This window comes from Lactuca sativa, chromosome 2 (genome assembly GCF_002870075.4).
Source record: "Lactuca sativa cultivar Salinas chromosome 2, Lsat_Salinas_v11, whole genome shotgun sequence".
In the NCBI taxonomy this organism is placed as follows: Eukaryota; Viridiplantae; Streptophyta; class Magnoliopsida; order Asterales; family Asteraceae; genus Lactuca; species Lactuca sativa.
This window is the reverse complement of record NC_056624.2, coordinates 112,618,683-112,628,716: the sequence shown is the minus strand read 5'-3', so window position 1 is coordinate 112,628,716 and position 10,034 is coordinate 112,618,683. Positions and strand designations below refer to the sequence as shown.

At 44.3% G+C, this 10,034-nt stretch overlaps 1 pseudogene; it reads left to right on the top strand.

The window, feature by feature from the left end:
* Nucleotides 1-6,356: 6,356 nt before the first annotated feature.
* LOC111882067 (chalcone synthase-like) lies at nucleotides 6,357-7,224 on the top strand (annotated as a pseudogene).
* The last annotated feature ends 2,810 nt before the right edge of the window (nucleotides 7,225-10,034 follow it).

Here is a 10,034-nt window from a genome sequence, read left to right as displayed (position 1 = left end):
CGGGTGCGAGTAGGTCCTTTGTATCTTTGGCTTTTAGTCAGCATATCAGCGTTAGTCGTGAGTTGTTGAGTAGGCCTCTTAGAGTTTCTATAGCTGACGAGAGAGTGATTTGTGCCACAGAGGTTCTCCGGGGATGTGTGTTAGAGATTTTCGAGGTTGAGTTTCCGATTGACCTGATTCCTATTGCGATGGATGATGTCTGTGTCATTGTGGGCATGGACTTGTTGATCCGATTCGGCGCCGTCATCGACTGTGAGCGTCAGCTGGTGACTATACGAGACCCTAGTGGGGGAGTTCTTTCGGTGTACGGCGAGGGTACCCGTTCGGGATCAACTTTTTGTTCGGCCGCTAGGGCGAGGCAGTGTCTACAGCAGGGCTGTAAGGGTTTTGTGGCGTATGTGATGGATACGCAGGAGGTTTCCGAGAGACCGAGATCAGTTGAGGAGGTCCCAGTGGTGCGTGAGTTTCCAGATGTTTTCCCCGAGGAGCTGCCGGGAGTACCTCCTGTGAGGCAAGTAGAGTTTGGTATCGACCTGGTTCCGGGGGCCGCACCTATTGCTAAGGTGCCTTATCGTCTTGCACCTCCAGAGATGCAAGAGTTGTCCTCGCAGCTTCAGGAGTTGCTGGGGAAGGGATTCATTCGGCCGAGCAGCTCGCCGTGGGGAGCACCTATTCTGTTCGTCAAGAAGAAGGATGGTTCGCACCGAATGTGCATTGATTACCGGGAGTTGAACAAGTTGACGGTCAAGAACCGTTACCCGTTACCGAGGATCGATGATGTATTCGATCAGTTGCAGGGGGCATCTTGGTTTTCCAAGATCGATCTGAGGTCGGGGTACCATCAGGTGAGAGTGCGGGATGAGGACGTCCAGAAGACAGCGTTTAGGACGCGATATGGGCATTATGAGTTTGTGGTGATGCCTTTCGGGCTCACCAATGCCCCGGCTGTGTTCATGGATCTCATGAACAGGGTATGCAAGCCGATGTTGGATCGGTCATTAATTGTATTTATCGATGATATTCTAGTGTATTCGAGATCTAGAGAGCAGCATGAGGAGCATTTGAGGGAGGTCCTTGAAGTATTGAGATCGGAGAAGCTTTATGCAAAGTTCTCCAAATGTGACTTTTGGTTGCGGGAGGTCCAATTCCTAGGACATGTTGTTAATCAGGAAGGGATATTGGTCGATCCGGCCAAGGTGGAGGCGGTGATGAGTTGGGAGGAGCCGAAGTCACCTTCTGAGATCAGGAGTTTCCTTGGATTGGCAGGGTATTATCGGAGATTCATTAAGGACTTCTCCAAAATTGCAGTGCCACTCACTAGATTGACCCGAAAGGGGGTTGCATTCTCATGGGGACCCGAGCAGCAGACCTCCTTTGAGACACTTCGCCAAAGGTTGTGCGAAGCCTCGGTGTTAGCTCTCCCGGAAGGGATGGAGGATTTTGTAGTATATTGCGATGCATCGATTTCGGGGTTGGGTGCAGTGTTGATGCAGAGGGGTCATGTGATAGCTTATGCGTCGAGGCAGCTGAAGCCTCATGAGGCGAGATATCCCACGCATGATTTAGAGTTGGGGGCAGTAGTGTTCGCTCTCAAGATCTGGCGTCACTACTTGTATGGGGTTCGATGTACGATATACACGGATCATAAGAGCTTGAAGTATTTGATGGATCAGCCCAACCTAAATATGCGTCAGAGGAGGTGGTTGGATGTGGTCAAGGATTATGATTGTGAGATCCTGTACCACCCAGGCAAGGCTAATGTGGTAGCCGATGCATTGAGTCGCAGGACGGAGAGCACTCCACTGCGAGATGTATGTTTGAGATTGACTGTAATAGCTCCAGTACTGGATGCTATTCGTGGGGCACAAGCCGAGGCTGTGCGACCAGAGATGCAGAAGAGAGAGCGGGTTGTCGGTTTGGTTTCAGAGTTCGTTACGGATGGACGAGGGCTTATGACGTTTCAGGGTCGGATTTGGGTACCGTTCGTGGGTGGTACGCGTATTAATTTGATGGAAGAGGCTCATCGATCGAAATTCTCGATCCATCCCGGGGCTACGAAGATGTGTTTGGATTTGAGGAAAAAATATTGGTGGCCCTGTATGAAGAGGGACGTCGCATGGTTCGTGGAGAGGTGCTTGACCTGCCGTAGGGTTAAGGCCGAGCACCAGAGACCGCATGGCAAGTTGCAGCCATTGGAGGTTCCCGAGTGGAAGTGGGAACAGATCACTATGGACTTCATCACCAAATTGCCGAGGACTGTCAGAGGAGTCGATGCAATTTGGGTGATTGTGGATAGGTTGACGAAGAGCGCTCACTTCCTTGCCATCAGTGAGAGTTCTTCAGCAGAGAAGTTGGCGGAGATATATGTGAGAGAAGTGGTATCTCGGCATGGGGTGCCGATCTCGATTGTTTCAGACCGTGATGTGCGCTTCACTTCCAGATTCTGGAAGAAATTCCATGAGGAGCTGGGTACTAAATTGCATTTTAGTACCGCATACCACCCCCAGACAGACGGTCAGAGCGAGCGAACGATTCAGACGCTGGAGGACATGCTTCGAGCGTGTGTGTTAGATTTTAGGGGTAGCTGGGATGCGTATTTACCCTTGGCAGAGTTTTCCTACAACAACAGCCATCATTCGAGCATTGGTATGCCACCCTTTGAGCTGTTGTATGGTAGGAGGTGTCGGACCCCCATTTGCTGGGGAGAGGTGGGACAGAGAGTGATGGGCAGTACAGAGATCATGCTTCAGACGACAGAGCAGATTCAGCAGGTTAGACAGAGGTTATGGACCGCCCAGAGCCGACAGAAGAGTTATGCAGACAGACGCCGATCCGAGCTTGAGTTTCAAGTCGGCGACTTCGTTCTCCTGAAGGTCTCTCCTTGGAAAGGAGTGATTCGATTCAGGAAGAGGGGCAAGTTGGGACCCCGGCATATTGGGCCATTTCGTGTGATTGCAAGGATAGGCCGGGTAGCCTATCGTTTGGAGTTGCCAGCAGAGTTGGGGCAGATCCACGACACTTTTCATGTGTCGCAATTGAGGAAGTGTATAGCCGATGAGTCGGCAGTGGTTCCATTAGAGGATATTCAGGTGGATGCGAGCCTGAATTATGCCGAGAGACCAGTGGCCATCAGGGATCGGAAGATCAAAGTTCTGAGGAACAAGGAGGTACCTCTGGTGTTGGTTCAGTGACAACACCGGAAGGGATCGGAAATGACTTGGAAGCCGGAGCATGAGATGCGGGAGCAGCATCCGGAGCTATTTTCAGAGTGAGACTTCGAGGGCGAAGTCTAGTCCTAGTGGGGGAGAGTTGTAACAGCCCGGAATTTCCAGGTATTGCTATATTTATGATTTTGGGTGTTTTAAGAGGGGACTCGGCGAGTTGGAGCCTAGACTCGCCGAGTAGGATCGCGGATCTGGTCGCGGGTTCGCGACTGGACTCGACGAGTCCGGATATGGACTCGGCGAGTCTGCGCTGTTTAGCGAAAACCCTAACCGTTCAGGTTGGGACGTATATGAGGGACCTTATGGCCGTCATTGTTCACTCTAGTCCTCTGAGAGAAACCCTAATTCGATTGTGAGCATCTGGAGCAAGGTAGAAGACCATTGTTGATTTTGGAAGTGTTGTTTTGCAAGGAAGAGGAGGCTTGGTTAAGGGAACAACAAGAGAAGCCACGTTCTGAGGATTTGGGGACACAGAGAGCACGTTATTCAGGTGATATTTCGAGTTGCATTCTTCTATGTTGATGTGTATATGGATTTAGGGTTTATTGAACCCTTTTGTAGCAGTTCTGACCTTAGAAAGCAGTTTGAGCGGTTGCATGGCATGGACTCGTCGAGTCCTATGAACAGACTCGGCGAGTAGCTTGAAGATTAACTGGGACTCGTCGAGTTGTTCTTCAGACTCGGCGAGTTGAGTCGGGGTGGCCCCGCGATTCTTCCAGGAGAAACTCGTCGAGTCAAGGAGGATACTCGACGAGTAGAAAGGGAATCTTAGAGAATTGGTGAGGACGTCTAGACTCGCCGAGTCGCACTAGCACTCGCCGAGTCAGGTCAAGTTGACCGTTGACCGTTGACCAGAGTTGACCTATGTTTGACTTCTTAGGGATAGTCAAACTTAGAAGATAAAAGTGTTAATAAGAGATGTATGATGTTATAGGGAGATTGTAGCTCGGCGGATCGAGTACGAGTGACTTCGGGATTTGTTAGCTTTCGACATTCACGAGGTGAGTCTTCTCACTATACTGTACCCGGAAGGGTTTGACTGTGTGACCGGAAGGTCGGATATGATATGTGATATATGTGCTATATGTGATAGTTAATTGTTATATGTGCTATGTATGTTATGTGGGCCGGAAGGCGAATATGTTATGGGCCGGAAGGCGTTGTGTAATGTGGACTGTATGATTAGCGTGGATAGGACCGGAAGGTTTACCCAGCAGGGACGAAAGTCCCCTGATACACATGGACCGGAAGGTCAGGGCCTGGAAAGGCGTATGTGCGTAAGTTGTATTTTGGGGAACTCACTACGCATTTATGCTTACAGTTGTTATGTATGTGTTTCAGGTACTAGCGAGGACCGTGGGAAGGCGCCGGCGTGATCTGTACACACTGGAAGATGTTTTGTGATCTTGGGATTTAGATGATTTGTATTTTGACAGGACACTTAAAATGTTTATGCCTTGTTTTGAATGAAAATACTATATTTTGAAATGAAAAATTTGTTTGAAAATTTTCGATGTTGCAATACTAAAATTGATTTTGAATTAGATGAAAACAATTATTTAATTAACAGTTGTAAATAGTTTGGAAGACTAGATCGGTAAAGGAGGATACCGACAAAGGATAGGGATGGGTTGGTGGCCCCCTCCATATTTTAAATTAAAATAAAATAAAGAATTACCGAAGAATGAAAAAAATGAAGAAAGAAAAACGATATATGTTAGGAATAAAATTAAGGTCTCACGGACCTTCCAACTTAAGTAAATAAATAACAAATAAAATTTGAAATCAAACGTACAGATTATTTCAAATAATAAGGACTATTCACATAAACTACTCTATATAAAATAAAAGAAATTAAATTGATGACTATTATTGTTTAAAATGTGGTGTCTTTTTAACCAATCCATTTAGACATTTTTATAAAAAGTCAACGTATAATTAATTACTTGTAATCAATTTTTTCGGAAAACAATGTAATTTCAACCGATTAAAATATTTCAAAATTTAATTATGGTGTTCATATGACAAAATTTGGTGTGTTTTTAACCAACTCCTATTGTTTACCATACGGACTATCAAGACAATCTTATGCCTACCATACATATCACCAAAAGCTATGCTATTTGTATGTGGAGGCTACTATTTTTGTAGTTTTTAGGCATACATATAACAAAAGAGATGCCGGAGGCTATTTTTTTGTTTCTATGTATTGAATGACCTCTCATATAAACATTACCTACTTAATAGCTTCTACTCCCACAACAAAATTTAAACTACCTAAAATGAAAAAAACTTTTATCAAAAGAAATAATATAAGAAACAGTATGTTGAAGCACTGTCAGCGGTGATGAGAATGTTGTCGAAAAGCAAAAGTAAAGAATTTGACCCCCGATAAATGTTGTAGAATGGAGACAGAATCTAATCATCCGCCGGACTTGTGATTGTCGATGAAACTAAACAATTCGCGGTGCCCCGCGGAACATCAAAATTGAGAAGACCATCCTAGGAAGAATTCGGTCCACAAAAACCATAAGTGCTTTAATTTAGGTTTTTGTTTTTCTACTTCACTAATTCACTACCTTTACATATTAGTCTAAGTTTGAAGATTCTTTGTTATTATATTTTTGAAAAATATTATCTTTACTTAATTAACTCTTAAATTTATGTTCTAAATTCTATATAAGTTTTGAAGATTAAGAATAGATTAAGATTGACAAATTTGAAAGATCAAAATAATGAATTGTCTTACATGTTTGTTATTATATAGCAAGGGTGTCTTTTTTGTTTTGGCAATGAATGTCCCATAAAATTAATGTTATATGCATGGGCGGAGCTAAGTGGTTCCCCTTTTTTGTTTTTTTGCTTTTCAAAGTGTAGCGGTTATACATACTAATGCAACTACCAATTTATTGGTGCGTTTACTACCGAAAGATCCCCCTTCCGCCATAATATATGTTTTAAATAAAATTTCAAATTTAAGGTTGTGTAAAGACATCCTTTAGGTAAACGTAGACTCGTCTCTTCTATTTTAATGATCCGTTCGAAAATTCTTATGAATTTGTTGATAATTCTATTTTAATCAAGGAATGGGGCCAACCCAAGTCAAAGATCACCCACCTTGTCTTTTCCACTTCGTGTGGGGTTGACATGCCAGGAGCTGATAACCAACTAATAGAGCTTCTAGACCTTCGTCCTTCAATCAAACGTGTGATGATATACGAAAATGGTTGTTATGCTGGTGGCACAGCCATTCGTTTGGCCAAGGACTTGGCAGAGAACAACAAGGGGGCTCGTGTATTATTTGTTTGTTCGGAAATCACTGCTATAGGTTTCCGAGGACCCGATGAGACCCATCTTGATGGTCTTGTAGGTCAGGCTTTGTTTGGTGATGGTGCAGGGGCCATTATAGTTGGCTCTGACCCATTGCCAGATATTGAAAAGCCACTTTTCCAGATTGTTTCTGCTTCCCAGACTATCATCCCGGATACAAAGAGCATGCTTAGAGGACACATTCGAGAGGTCGGACTTAAATACCATCTCCATAAATCCATTCCTGAACTCATCGCGAACAGCATTGAAAACAGCTTGGTAGAGGCCTTTCTACCCTTGGGCATTGTTGACTGGAACTCACTTTTCTGGTTGTACATCCAGGGGGCACTGCGATCTTGGACGGGGTAGAAGAAAAACTATGCCTTACACCCAACAAACTACGGGCCACACGACACATACTCAGTGAATACGGAAATATGTTTAGTAGTTGTGTCCTCTTTATTCTAAATGAAATGCGTCACTCATCAACTATAGACGGGTTTGAGACCACCGGAGAGGGCCTAGAGTGGGGTGTATTGTTTGGGTTCGGACCTGGTCTCACTATTGAAACTGTGGTTCTGCATAGCGTGCGCATTTATTGGGTATGACATGTTTTGGATATTCAAGGATGCGGCCTTGGTGTACTAAACTCGATAAGCCTATCACGGTATCAATAAAAAAGCATGTAAGATGATACATGATTGTGTGTAGTTATTTCGCTAATGTTAATTTGGCGTTAGTTTTTTTTTTTTTTTTTTTTTTTTTGTTTTCTTTCTGTGTCATGGATCTCCTTAGTAAATTCTTTGGTCACAAATTAAGCATATTACGGGAGAGAGAGAGAGAGAGAGAGAGAGAGAGAGAGAGAGAGAGAGAGAGAGAGAGAGAGAGAGAGAGAGAGAGAGAGAGAGAGAGAGAGAGAGAGAGAGAGAGAGAGAGAGAGAGAGAGAGAGAGAGACGTGCCACCATAACATTTCTTTGCTTTTATAATATGGCTTTAGAAAAAAATATTCGAAGAAACTTTGTGATGTTTTGCAAAATGGTCAAAAAGAAAAACCTTTGTTTTAATTAGGGTTATATTTATGGTTTCAGGTGTCTCTAGTTTGGAATGGAAGGGCCCGACGTATGTCAAAACATCCTCCCCTCATGATTTCCACATTTTGAATAATTGTACTCTGCTGTTTTGAATATTATGACTTGGTGTTGATTTTGAACAATTAATAAATGATTTGATAGACTTTAAAATAAAAAATTTTATTACTGTTTTTGGGACGTTACACTTTTGGAATGTCCTTTATAATCATCCAACGGATTTTCCCATTGGTATCTTATGATATGCTCATAGCATAATCATATTTCTTTTCTTGTGGATAATGAGGCATAAACGATGGATTCGTTTTTCAAAGCAAAATGGAACACAAATCATTATATCAAGCTCTGTGGCATTCCCGGCCGATGACAGAAAAGTCGGGTTGTGTGACGTTTGTTTTGTGTTACAGTCGTACACAAAACAATACATAATATTTTTCTTTACTAATACATAGATTACTTTCAACCTTCATGATCTGTGCTATCTATATTTTTGTAACAACCCAAAAATCACGACTAAAAATTTCTTTTAAAATATTGCTAAAACCATATTTACAAAACTGGATCATAAATCATAACATAATTTTTAGAGTATTAATTTAAAACATAATCTCATTATCAGAGTAAAACATTCCCAGACTAACTGACTATGGTGTGTGCACTGCAATCTTCCCGAGCTCCTCCTTTAAAAACTGAGTACCTGAAACCAAAACTGAAAACCGTAAGCACGAAGCTTAGTGAGCTCCCCCAAACTACCACATACCATAAATAACATATATAGCACATACTGGGCCCCACTGCATCGGACCGAGGTCCGGACTAACTGGGGCCTTGCCCCCTGCATCGGACCGAAGTCCGGAAACTGACTGGGACCTTGTCCCCTACATCGGACCGAAGTCCGGACTAACTGGGGCCTTGCCCCCTGCATCAGACCGAAGTCCGTAAACTGACTGGGACCTTGTCCCCTGCATCAGACCTAAGTCCGGACTAACTGGGGCCTTACCCCTTGCATCGGACCGAAGTCCGGAACTAACTGAACATAACATAACATAAACATATCAACTAGCATGAACACACATATACTGCATACTGCATCGGGCCGTAGCCCGGAACACATAACACATAAATCCTGTCTGAGCCACGAAGGCATCAAACATACCAACTACTGCATCAGATCAAAATCCAGAAACTACTACTAGCTAAACGGGCCGGCATTGTGGCCTTAGACGCGTTCCTACTGGAAGGAAACTTGCCTAAACTGCTGAGCTCCGCCGATAATCCTTTGGTTGCTGATCGACAATCCCCTGAGCCGCTGCTTCTCCAGCTCTCCGAGCTACCAATATCAATATGACACTTAGTCTGACAGCCCTCTAAAAGTCAACTAAGTCAACTCTGGTCAAAGTCAACCTTCCAGGTCAACCCTACTCGCCGAGTCCACCTAATGACTCGCCGAGTTCATATGCTCAGGGTCCTTCAATTCGCGACTCGACTCGCCGAGTCCAACTATTTCCAAGTCCTGACCTGTCCAACTCACTGAGTCTCCACCCGACTCATTGATTCGAGTCTCAACTCAAAGGGTTTGGGGTTTCGCGACCTGACTCGCCGAGTCTAAGAACAGACTCGCCGAGTCCAAGGCAATCATCAACAGACTCGCCGAGTTATTCATCCAACTCGTTGAGTTCCTGCCCATCTTCATCCAACTCATCGAGTTCACCCATGTGACTCGCCGAGTCGCTGCAGCTCTTAATCCATGCAGTGGCTTTTCGAGCCAAACATGGGTTCCAACTCATAGATCCATACTTCTAAGGCTTATTCCTCACGTAAAGTGGCAAACTTTACGTGTAGCTAAAGAGATCTAGGCTCAAAACACTTCAAACTAGGGTTAATGGCAAACATACTTCTCCAACATACCAAGGGCTGATACTTTAGGGGATTCTAGACCAAAACAAGCATGGATCTGAGATAGCAACCTCAGATCTGGACCTCTAGCTCGAAATGGTTACTTATCATGCCAAAAATGTCCAAAACTCACACATAAGAATAGATCTAGGTGAAAAAAAAGAGTCCAAGCAACAGCTTATTGCCTCCAATTGGTCTGAAATGTCTTCCTAATCCCGGATCTACAGTCCCTTCTTGCACCTCCAAGGTCTTTCTTCCTTCTCCAAGCTTTAATGCACTTCTTCAAGGCAAGATCTAGCTCAAAAACGGATATTGTGGCTAGGGTTTGGTGTTATGGGGTAGAGAGGCAGTAAAAGAAACCTAGGGGGAGAATGAGACGTTAAAATAGGCTCCAAGTCCCGGATTTAGGGTTTTCCTCGTTCAGACCCAACTCACCGAGTTCACGAGCCGACTCGCCGAGTTGGTCACTTACTCGATCCCCCGGATCCCGCTCCGACTCGTCGAGTTCCTCCCTGG